General features: G+C 36.8%; 1 pseudogene across 1 annotated transcript in view; it reads right to left on the bottom strand.

Moving 5' to 3' along the window:
• Positions 1 to 1,423: 1,423 nt before the first annotated feature.
• Positions 1,424 to 11,449, bottom strand: part of LOC311204826 — a 28,275-nt pseudogene continuing 18,249 nt past the window's right edge. The window contains exon 2 of the transcript in view: positions 1,424 to 2,052. The product of the transcript in view is annotated as an uncharacterized misc_RNA (transcript). The remainder of the gene's footprint in view (positions 2,053 to 11,449) is intronic.

Raw genomic sequence — 11,449 nt, 5'->3', positions numbered from 1 at the left:
TGTCTAACTCAGATGCGTCTAACATTTGACTCAGAATGCATGTCTTAACTACACCAACTGCCCTGATTCCTTGTCCAGAAAACAATTATTTGGCTGTCCTTGAAAATTCTAAAATTCTTTCCAGTACAATCATAAACTCCTCCATGTGTCATAGGATCAGTCCTTAGGCTTCCTAACTTAGGCTTCAACCAACAATACTGAACAATTATTATATGATATTTACAAAGGTAGTCATGTGATTTAGCCTGCACTCAGAAAAAAAGATTCAAGTACTGAACAGTAGTCCACTGTTCATCTCTTCTTAGTTCTGTCTAAGTGACAATAAATGGGATCTGTACCATAGAATCATAGAATCTTAAGGGTTGGAAGGGATCTTGAGAGATCATCGGGTCCAACGCCCCTGCCAAAGCAGCTCCCTAGGACATATTGCACAGATATAGGTGTCCAGACGGATCTTGAATACCTCCAGAGATGGAGACTCCACTACCTCCCTGGGCAGCCTCTTCCAGTTCATTCCAGTATGACAGACTTCTGCTGAGAATGATTCCAACATGCAAAGTACCTGAGTCCAAAGGAAGGATCTGAATCTAAACCTCTAAAAGGAAGACAAAATATATCGAGGTTGTCACCAGAAAACCATCTGTACAGGAAAATACCTAAAGTTAGTTACAACTGTCCTTGCTCGACTGCAAGAGAACTAGAGAACTTTATTTTCTAGTCCTTTTGTTTCTATAAGTATTATCTATTTTAATAAAGAATTTCTTTGTTAATGTGACATCCTAGGTGAACCTCTTCTGGAGGCCTGAACTCAAGGTTACGTGTCAAATATTCAATGTGTCACTCTACTTATGGCTAGGTGCAGATAGAGGCAACTGACAGCACGCACACAGATCTTGTCCCTGGTTTCCTATGCACCAAAAGTAGTGTTAATATGCTGTTTTTATTCTGTTATGGTTTTCCAGTTCCAAGCTACTGAATCAATATCTTTGTACACCACAAGGGCAGTGGTTTTACCATACAATAGTAAAATTTTTTATTAATATCCTCTGAAATTCTCTAGTAAAAAAAAAAAAAAAAGTGGTTATCTACACTTTGAAATACTATAATATGAAACTTATTTTCTGTGGTATTCAATATCTCAGTAAAGCAGACACCTGCGAATATGCATAATGTATTGGTAGCAGTAATTTATTGGGCTTCAGGGATCCAAGAAACCAACACATATCTTTCAGTGCTTTCAAACTTCCTAGGTTTTTGCAGTAAGTCTAAATTTCCCCTGGTTTTATCCATTAGTTGCTGCTGATGTAATGTTATGAAGATTTGACCATGATATCTGGCTAACAGTGAAAAAATTACTGTCGTTGCAAACCCTTTGCTCATTATGCTAAATCTCTCTAAGCCTTTGATTCTTTATTATATTGCTTTATTCCTCCTCTTCAAGTATCTTATACCATTGAGAGGACTTTGTGCTCTTGGAGAGCTTTCTCCTGGCTTTGTAGGGCTGTTTTCTCATCCTGAAGGGCCCCGTTTTCCTCTTGGAGAGCAAATTTCTCCTCAGTGAGGACAATTTTTTCCTCACAAAGAGCTTTCTCCTCTTACTGAATGGCCTTGGTGTCCTTTTCAAGAGCCTTAAGCTTCTCCTTGAAGGCCTTATTTTCTTCCAATAAAGCTAAAATTTCTTGCTGAAGAGCTTTTTCCTCCATCGCAAATGCTCTTTCTTGCTCTTTGAGAGCCTTAATCTCTTCTCTGAGGGCTTTATTTTGTTGTTGTACGGCCTTTTGCTGTTTCTCAAGGTGCTTTGTTTTCTCTGAAGAGTCCCTATGCTTCTCTTGAAGGATTTTATTCTCTTCCCAAAGGACTTTTTTCTGTATTTAGATACTTTGATTCTCCTGATAATAGACTTTGTTCACTAAATGAAAAGCTCTGTTCTTTTGCTGAAGGTTTTGATTGCCTTCTTGAAGGGCCCGATTCTCTCTCCAGAGTGGTTAAATATGTCAGAGGAAATGGCAGATGGTGGTGGCAGAGATAAATTGTTGATATTCCTTAAATTATCTTAATCCTTTGAATGAGACATTTTGTCACGTATCTGCACCACTCAGGGGCTGTCCAGATAGGTGATTCCACCTTTCATAATCAGTAATCATGGAACTGAGATTAGAGATTATGTGTCCATAAAACCCCACTCAGAATTACATATATGTAAGTAAACAAACATAGCAGTAAACGTGAAATAAAATAAGGTTAAACAATAGCTATATTTGACAAGTATTGTATATTTTTGCATGTACCGAATGAAGTATGTTGAAGCAGGGACACGATAAATACTAGTTGGTCAGCAATAAACTATATAAAGGATGTGCAAAGCTTTGCCTAAAGGACCACAATGTTAGCACATTGTGTGCATTGTGATACCTCAGGAGAAACAACTTGTCTCTGAGAAGGAGGTGATAAAGATGAAGAGGGAAAGAAGAACAGGAAGGCGCCTCAAATCTGCCTCAAGTCTACAGAACCAGCTGCCTGACTTTGTTAGCAAGACAAAAGCTAAAGCTCACCTAAGGACCTGTAATGAAGACGAGTAAATGAAGTACATAGACACTAAATGTCTCTGAAGCCACCAAGATATTATCAGCGTGGGGTAGGTGGCTGGGTGATAATGAGCTCTCATAATGGAAAAATTGACCATTCCTTGAAAACTCCATGAATGTGCATATATCATGAATTTGCGCATTTGGCTTGTATAAAAGCTGTGTAACTGATCCTTTACGGTGCGCACATTTGGAGGAGCGATTCCCTCTCCTGCTCAGCGCTGCAATAAAGAATACCTGCTTAATAGTCACCAAGGCTACTGAGTTTTGATTTCGGCTTTTCACGGAATCAATATACAGCAAATTATATTTCACAAGGTTGGCTTAATTATAATGTACAAGAGTGAAGGGGTATTTACTTACAGGGTCTTAAAAGTTTGTCAATTTTTCTCATGGACATATAGCAAGGTGATATGCATTTGTGGAGGAATCCAGGTTGTTAATTTATATCTTTAGGTGTAGGGTTTTTGCCTTTTTTTTTTTTTTTTTTTTGTACTGTCACTTTACCTACGTTTGAACTTTCTGTTAATACATTTTCTATTTTACTATCTTGATGCAGACCAGGATTGGGCTTGAATTTAAGCTTACCTTATACTTAGGGTAAATAAAGATTAATTTTATAGATATATATATATTTTATAGATGCAGATATATAAAGAGAAAAAATATCTATAACCCTTTCAGAGGTAGAGTTGCTGAACTCCTCTCTTCAGACTTGATTACAGAACTAAGATAACATGCAATTAAACCATTTTTGTTGTTGTTTATTCCTTATTCTACTCCACTGGGAGAATGTTACGATTGTTTAGATTGGAGTAAAGGCTAAGTAGGCCTTTTACAAGCTTAATTTCTATACAGGATAATATTGTAGTATCAGGCATGTTTTGGATATATGCCTGGTGTGTCCTAGGAAGCACCAAATAATTAGCTACTATGCCACTTAATCATATAACTCATATACAGTTAAATACATACACAAGTATTTCTATACAATGAAACTTCCAGATGTTCAGAAAAATTATATCTGTGGAGTATCGAGCAGGAAAATTATGATAAATTAAGGAAATCATACAGTACTTACTGTAGTGTTATCCTTGAATCAGTCTGCCATCTGGCATCTCATGGTAGAGCTGTCAGGTGAGGCTATCTTCAGTGATGCCATCTGCAAAATGCATAGCAGCAGTGACATAACCATGAATGGTTATGGCGATGAGAAAAGTTGAAATTGGTAAGCATAGTTACTGGTAGGGTTAGGATTCTCTAGCAAGATGATCTTTGCATTGCTCAACATTTTTTCCATGTTTCTTCATCCATCATGTTCATTCAAAACATCGCTGTACAGATGGCTGAACGAATCACAGTGCTGGTATTGATGGCTGCCATGAAATATTTTCTTGCATAGACTGTGAAAGTGAACTTTTACTCCTAAGTAACTCCATGCAAATTTGAGGTAACCATATTTGGAGTTATTTCTGAATTACATAGGATAGGCTGAGTAAGTTGGGACTCTTCAGCCTTGAGAAGAGAAGACTAAGGGGGGACCTAATTAAAGTCTATAATTATCTTAAGCAGGGGATGCAGGGGGAATCAGCCAGCCCCTTTTCAGTGGTCTGTGGGGATAGGACAAGGGGCAATGACTGCAAGTTGGAGCACAGGAAGCTCCGCACCAACATGCGGAAGAACTTTTTCACAGTGAGGGTGACAATGCCCTGGAATAGGCTGCCCAGGGAGGTGGTGGAGTCTCCATCTCTGGAGATATTCAAGACCCGTCTGGACGCCTATCTGAGTGATATGTCCTAGGGAGCTGCTTTGGCAGGGGGGTTGGACCCGATGATCTCTTGAGGTCCCTTCCAACCCCTACAATTCTATGATTCTATGATTATATAGGCGAAACAATACATGGTCTCTATACTATTAAAATTGAACAAGGATTAGTATTTGGAATTACTAATGTTTGAATAAATCTAGCAAATGCACATGGAAAATCAGAATTATATTATAAAAAGAAGATGATGGTAGGCAGCCTGCAATCTTCATTGTGCCACAGACAGCATTCCTGTTTCCCGACTCAAAGAAAATCCATGCATTCTATGGCAACAATTTTGCTTTGTTTTGAATGAAATAATTAGTTACATAATGCACATCCACATCTTAGATTAGACCATAAACTTGTGCACTCTTTATGAATATTTTGGGGGCAGAAGTCTACTGTGTTCCAGCTAAAGTATAAATCTGTTTCAAATATTTGTGATCCGATCAAAAACACCAATATGTTTATTTTAGTCATACACTACATCCTCAGGTTATTAAAAACAATAGGTGGACGAGGCACTTGCAAGTCCAGTGAGCTTAAAATGAGATTTGGTAGTTTTGTTTAAATCACTGAACACATCACATAATCTCTTTGTGCTGTCTCTCAGCTCTGTTCTGTATGTTAATTAGATAGGGAGCTGAGACATGGCATATTAAATGCTCAGTAAGCCCAAGAGATGAATATACACAACTCCCACTGAAAATTTTGCAGGATGATCAGCCCTCTGAATCGTTTTCTCCAGGATATTTGATTCCCCTGTCTGCTCACGCAAATTAAATAAGCAAAGCAGATGAGTAATACTGAAATTGATAATATCAAACAAGATCAGTATCTTGGGTTCACGTATCTTTCCCAGTCCTTTTTCTCACTTCAGTTCCTTAGAAACAATCTAAATCTTATTTCTTCCATGCTTGTCACCACTATAAGTCTAAACATTACAGGCCGGTTAATTTTCCCTTCTGCTTCTTTAAAAATGTCATTGTGATTAAGTAAAAATCGTTCAGGTAGGTCAGCACCTGTTGTAGGTGGTTTTGTGCTAGAATGTAAAGTTTTAAGTAGCATTGGTTATTTTAACATGTAGGTCACTTATTTTCCTAATTTAGGAATGTAAGTAGCAGCAAAAAGCTGTTAATTTCCATGAATAACAAAGAAGAAGGCAATATTTCCTCCTTAAGATCTAATGGGTCTTACACCCTTGATTTCTCAGGACCCTGCATAGGAGCAGAAAGGATAACGTGAGCTCGGAAAAGAGGATTTTATGAACCTAGTCCATAGATGGGGGCAAAGCAATGCAACAATAATTACACCAATAATAATTTACTCCATTAAAAAACACCATTTAAAAAAATAATATTTCAGACACTATATTTTACACTTCTATGTAATTCTTGTAGAAAGCAGTGTGTATGAAGGCAATGGTAGCATATCACTTCAATGTAAGGTGTAGATGCTGATTTTAAGGGAATAACGTGTGCAAGACCTAATATAATAGTGAAAATAATGTCCTAAGCAAGCTATGATTACAATTCACTTGTTCTTAGTTCTGGTTGTTCTGAAGAGAAAGTAAGAATTATGTTTCTCAATCTAAAGGTTTATTCTAGAAATTTTACATTACAATGAAATGCAATAATCCAGAGTTTTTATGAAACCCTCTCTGAGTGGATGTATAGGACAATAGCATACATGGAATCCATGAACGATGCTGACAAACCATTTATGTTCCTGCTGTAAGACAGGCAAAACCTCAAATACAAACCAGTTTCACTTATTATGCTTTTTGAGTGCCCCCACTACTCACACTTATCTATACTGCTTGGTAGAAATCAGTAGCACAGTAGGCATATTCTTGACTTTACAAGTGACACTATCTAACAATTCTGATCAATCTCTGACTGCTACCTTAGAACAGCTAGGGTTACAAAAAATTAGGTACATGCAAAGAGAAACAGCATAGTGAGCTTCTAAAACTGAGATCACACACATTTCACAGCTTCTATTACATATGCCAGTTGCTGTTGGATAAACCTAAAAACTCAGACTGGAACCTAATAGCTAACTAGCATATTTGGCCCATCTGGCACTTTAAGTATTCTGACAATTTTATGCTGATGTGGCTTCTTTTTTAGGTCATTCAAACTCATGATTTTCTCTCCCAAGTGGATATAAAATGTATGTGTTACTTCCAGGAGACTGAAAACCTGGACTAAGATAGATCTTTGCTCTACCTGCCAGAGATTAGCAGAGTACCGCAGAGAGCAAAAGTTGATGGTGCTGTACATCTGTGCACTCAACATTTGGTGGCACTAAGCCACTAGTCTCTTTTCTGCATGACCAACTGACTAATTACTGTACTTGGCCTTTTTGAGTCTCTTCAATTAATGCAATGTGCAGTTGCACACAGTGATGGAGTCACCCATACAGAACAGAATTTGGGCCAGAATTAGGCTCTAAGTCCCAGAAGCACCTGTTACAAATACTAAGTGTCCAGATGGTCTGGTCTTTGTGGGAAAGTGTCAAGAATTGACTTATCTGTCTTTCTTACTTTTGCTTTAAGGTCATAAACATGATTTTTTTTGAAGCAGAAACCCAATTGCATTTAGGAAAAAAAAAGAAAAAAAAAAGGAACCTTAGGATAAATGCAAAACTCATTTCATTTGTAAATCTTAATAACCCAATGGAGTTTGTTGTTATCATGTTCTGGGCAGGCAAATGGGATTAGCCTGTGATTACAATGCAGCTTTCAACATAATTAGATAGATTTATTTAAACACAGCTGTAAACCATAAAAATGTGAAATATTTAGTGACCACAGTTTGTAAATTCAAAATTAAATCTCCAATCAGCTATTTTGCTTGTGTTTTGTTTAGAAACACTAGAAATACAGATCTTGTTCATTCTCTTTTTTATGGATATCAGTTATTTGAGTTTATAGTGGTGAGGAGTGTTCCTGAATGCTGATTCATTTTCTAATAGTGCATTGCTTCATTCAGTACTGTTTTTCCTCCCTTGAAACATGACATTGGAGATCAGTGACTCCACTGGCAATAACTATGGAGTTTTCATCCCATGCCTTCTCAGCTGCATGAGATGGAGGAAGAAACACAGAATTTTATTTCAGGTGCTGAAAGCAATTAAGATATTTCAAACAATGGTGGCAATGGCTTCCTAAAAAGACTGTTCTAAGAGAACAAACCATGGACAATATTAACAGCAGTAAAAGAAATAACAGTCTAATGCATTGTTGAAAGTTTCTTCCTCCCTCCTTCCCTCCCTCCCTCCCTGCAGACTGAACTGTCAGGGCACAGAGCGTGGTCAAATAAGTGCACTGGCTAACAAACTATTGACATGATTGGGCCCTTATGCATTGTTCTTCCCCAAATCACCTAAATCCATTTTCCTTCCTTTGGTTCCTCCTCAAAACTTCCCAAAACAAGTTCTGTGCACTCCTTTTACCCCACAGGCATAATGTGTCCCAGACTCCCAGGGCAGAAAACCACCACAGTCCAAAAGGAGCTCCAACATCATCTAATCTTGGTAGGTTTCACACATGAACTCAGAGCCTGAGGGTCTCCTGGGACAGCCCCAGGACAGGGTCAGACAAGGTGTTCCTTCCTCTGAGTCCTTAAATTGGGTTCATGCCATGGTGCTGCTGTACACCATGGCGATGATGAGCTGATAGCTTCTGTGATGGAGCAGAGAGTAGCCAGGGCAGAGTAGTATTTGAACTCCCCTGCTCTATTGTCTTTCTGTCCTCTATTGAAGGCATGCAGACAAGACCTTACCACATAAGCTAACACCTATATATGCCAGCACATCCTCAGAGTCTGTTCAGTAGTGTCTCCTTCTACAAGCCAATTTTCTCCATTGAAAAACACTAACTACATGAATGCAACCATGAGTAATCACAGCTGTAAAAAACAGGTATTTTAAAGCCACTGGATATATGGGACAGGTGTTAATCTGTTGGAAAACCACATCATGGCATCTGTTTTAGAGCAAGGAATATTACAAGAATTTAGCTGTGCTTTAACATGACTAATTATTGAAAAGATCTATTTATCTTCATAAAATTCCTAAATAATAACAGATAATAAATCTATCTTCCTAGTTGCTAACTGTAAACTATATATCAAATAACCATATATATATGTTTGCATATATACTATTGTATATATACTATTTGTATTATATATACTATATATATATACTATTTGTATATATATATACTATATTTGTATATATACTATTGTATATATACAGACTATATGTACATACCATGTATTATATAGACATGATTATAGATGACAAATTAGGTGGGTTTATGTCAGATGTTTTTTGTTTTCATTATACATGGGGCGAAATTCATCCCACCTAAATTCTGATGTCTAATAGCTAGGCATTTAAATACAAATAAGTAACTTCAGACTTTCTTCATAGTCACTTTAGGGAAACACATATATCCAGGGGGAGATACATCTGCTATTAATATAGGCATCTAGGAGAAATAAAATGAATCACTACTGTCATCTAGATGTTCTTACTTTTGTTCATTAGTCAAAGCTGACTAGCTAAGATTCAGGTATCTCTTTTCCAGGTAAAAGAAGTAGTTTGAATCCAGCATCATGTAAGACTAAGGTGGAAAGCAGCTGCCAGAGAACATCTCCACATCCATCTCAAATGTAAAAGTTTCTTTTATTACATCTTTTCTATAAGATGAAATGTAATAAAAGATCAAGAAATTAAGTGTTGATAGCATTTTTCATTTCCTTTGAAAATGACTTTGTGAAATTCATAGGCATGGGCACACAGGTCATTTAAGAGAAAAAAGACCTAATTTGCTGGAACATACCAAATCAGCAACTGACAGAGAAAAGACATTTTTACAGCCTCTTCCTAACTTGATCCGACATAAATATGATGGAAGAATTAACATCCTGAAGCATGTCATGCCTCCACTCCTACCTGTTCAATCAGTGACAGGCTGCAACTGTAACTCTCCTCATCATTCTTAGTAATAGCATAAGATCCTGCGCTCAAATATGCACCTGAAATCAAAATCCTCACTTAATAATCCTTCCTTAACAAGACACATAAGTTTTCTAGGAATCATTAACAGTTTTCCACACTTAGAGCGGGAAGTATTTCTTAATTTGCTTCTTTCTTCCCAAGCAAACAGCATGACAGAACTTGAAGTCAGATAGATACCCTACATTTGGATCAGTTACATGCAGAATCCTATTACAATAAAATGAGTATTTACAAGATGTAATTAATTTAATCTAAAATTTGGCATCTGAATTAGACTGCACCAATTGTTCCTCATTAATTGTTCACCTTTGAATATGTAAGCCTGAACTGACATGCTCATTTTTAGGCATATGCTTGGAATCTTGCCCTAACTGTCCAGAATGTTCTCCTCTACTTGGTATAAAAATCAGTATCAGACTTTCTGCTTGCTGAAATGAGTCTTTCACTGAACATTTCTTCAGATGACACTTAGTCATGGGACCAAGAAAATACAGACTTGGTTGTATACAGGACACCAAATTTATATCCTGTATAAAGACAGTATACAGTAGAAAGTTTGTGGATGAAGGTTTTCTACAAAAAAAAAAAAAAAAAGAGAAGTTTTTTAATTTGATGAAACATAGGGAAATGGCTGGCTTACAATTCAAACTATTTAAAGCACAGAAAGTTTAGTCTTGAAACTGGACCTTCTAATTTATCAATACTTCAAATAAAATTATAGGAAAAGTAGTATTGAATCCCTCCATAAGGTAGGTTGCTTTATATTAAAACCAGCAGCAATTTATGAGCTGTCAGGATTTTGCAAAATCTTTCAGTACCATTGACATTCTATGACTTGTACATTTTGAAAGTACTTTTGGACCCTGAAATCATTGAAGTGGACCTTCTCTATTCCTGTTTCCTTCCTTGATAAACAAACAAAATCAAAGAAAAACATGCAAGGCCCCTTTCCTTTAGTTAAGGGTCTCTTCTTCCATAGCACTCAAAAAAAAAAAAATCTAGTTCTTACTTACTCTTTGTTATAAAGGACTTACCTTTTTGAGATTTTTTTTCTGTACTGATTTATTTTTTCAGGTCTGCAACTGTATACTTGGACAAGTCAGAGCTGTACATCTAAATAATTTAATAGCTAACCTGTCACCTTTATTCTCCTGAGTCCTTTGTATTTTTTATACAGTTTCTCTTTATTGCTGCTGAAGAGAAGGCAACCTTTAGCAAGCGTTGTGTTCTAGAGCACTTCTTTAGTTGTCCTAATGTGTTAAGGGCTGTAGGCATCTAAGAAGTCTACTCCTGAATAAACAACACAGCTTCAATATAATAACAAATATCTAAGAAAGGCTTTAGGTCATTTTTGAAAAGAGTTTTAAGCGGTTAATAACAACACAGATACATTACTAAATCTGTAGTTTGTATTGGAAATTTTAGAAACATACAGATGCTACATACAAAAACCTTCTGAAGTGTGAGGATATTATTAAAACAACTTGGTTTCCAGAATTGTTTATATTGTTTTTTAAAAGTGCAGAACAAGTAACTGTGTATGTGTTCAGATGCTTCACATACAATCATAGAATCACAGAATCATAGAAATGGTCTGGGTTGAAAACGAGCCCAAGGATCACAGATTTCCAACCCCTGCCACAGGCAGGGCCATCAGTCAATTCTGTTTGGCTGGGAATGTGATTTAACTATAGCAGGAAGTGTAATGCAATGAAACGTGAAAATGAAAAGACCATACAAATTCTGCTTCTTTTCTTTTCCTGCTCCTGTGTCAGGCTCACAACCACAACAGACTGTTTCCTCTGTCTCTGGGATGCTTAAGTATATTCAGTGGGATATTTCTGAGGATATTGCCAGCCACCCAGCATGTCTCATAGGAGAGAAAGATGAAACAGCTAATATGAACTTTTGGGATGTTTTGTTCTTACACACCTTTTTTTTTTATATTTATTTTACAATTATGGAAAACATAGTCTGCATTTAAAATGTTCCTGTGTGTTTCCTCTGTCCACTCCTATAGGCC

Source organism: Gallinula chloropus (genome assembly GCF_964237585.1).
Source record: "Gallinula chloropus genome assembly, contig: HAP1_SCAFFOLD_112, whole genome shotgun sequence".
Classification (NCBI taxonomy): Eukaryota; Metazoa; Chordata; class Aves; order Gruiformes; family Rallidae; genus Gallinula; species Gallinula chloropus.
The sequence above is the reverse complement of the archived record's forward strand: the minus strand, read 5'-3'. Positions and strand labels throughout refer to the sequence as shown.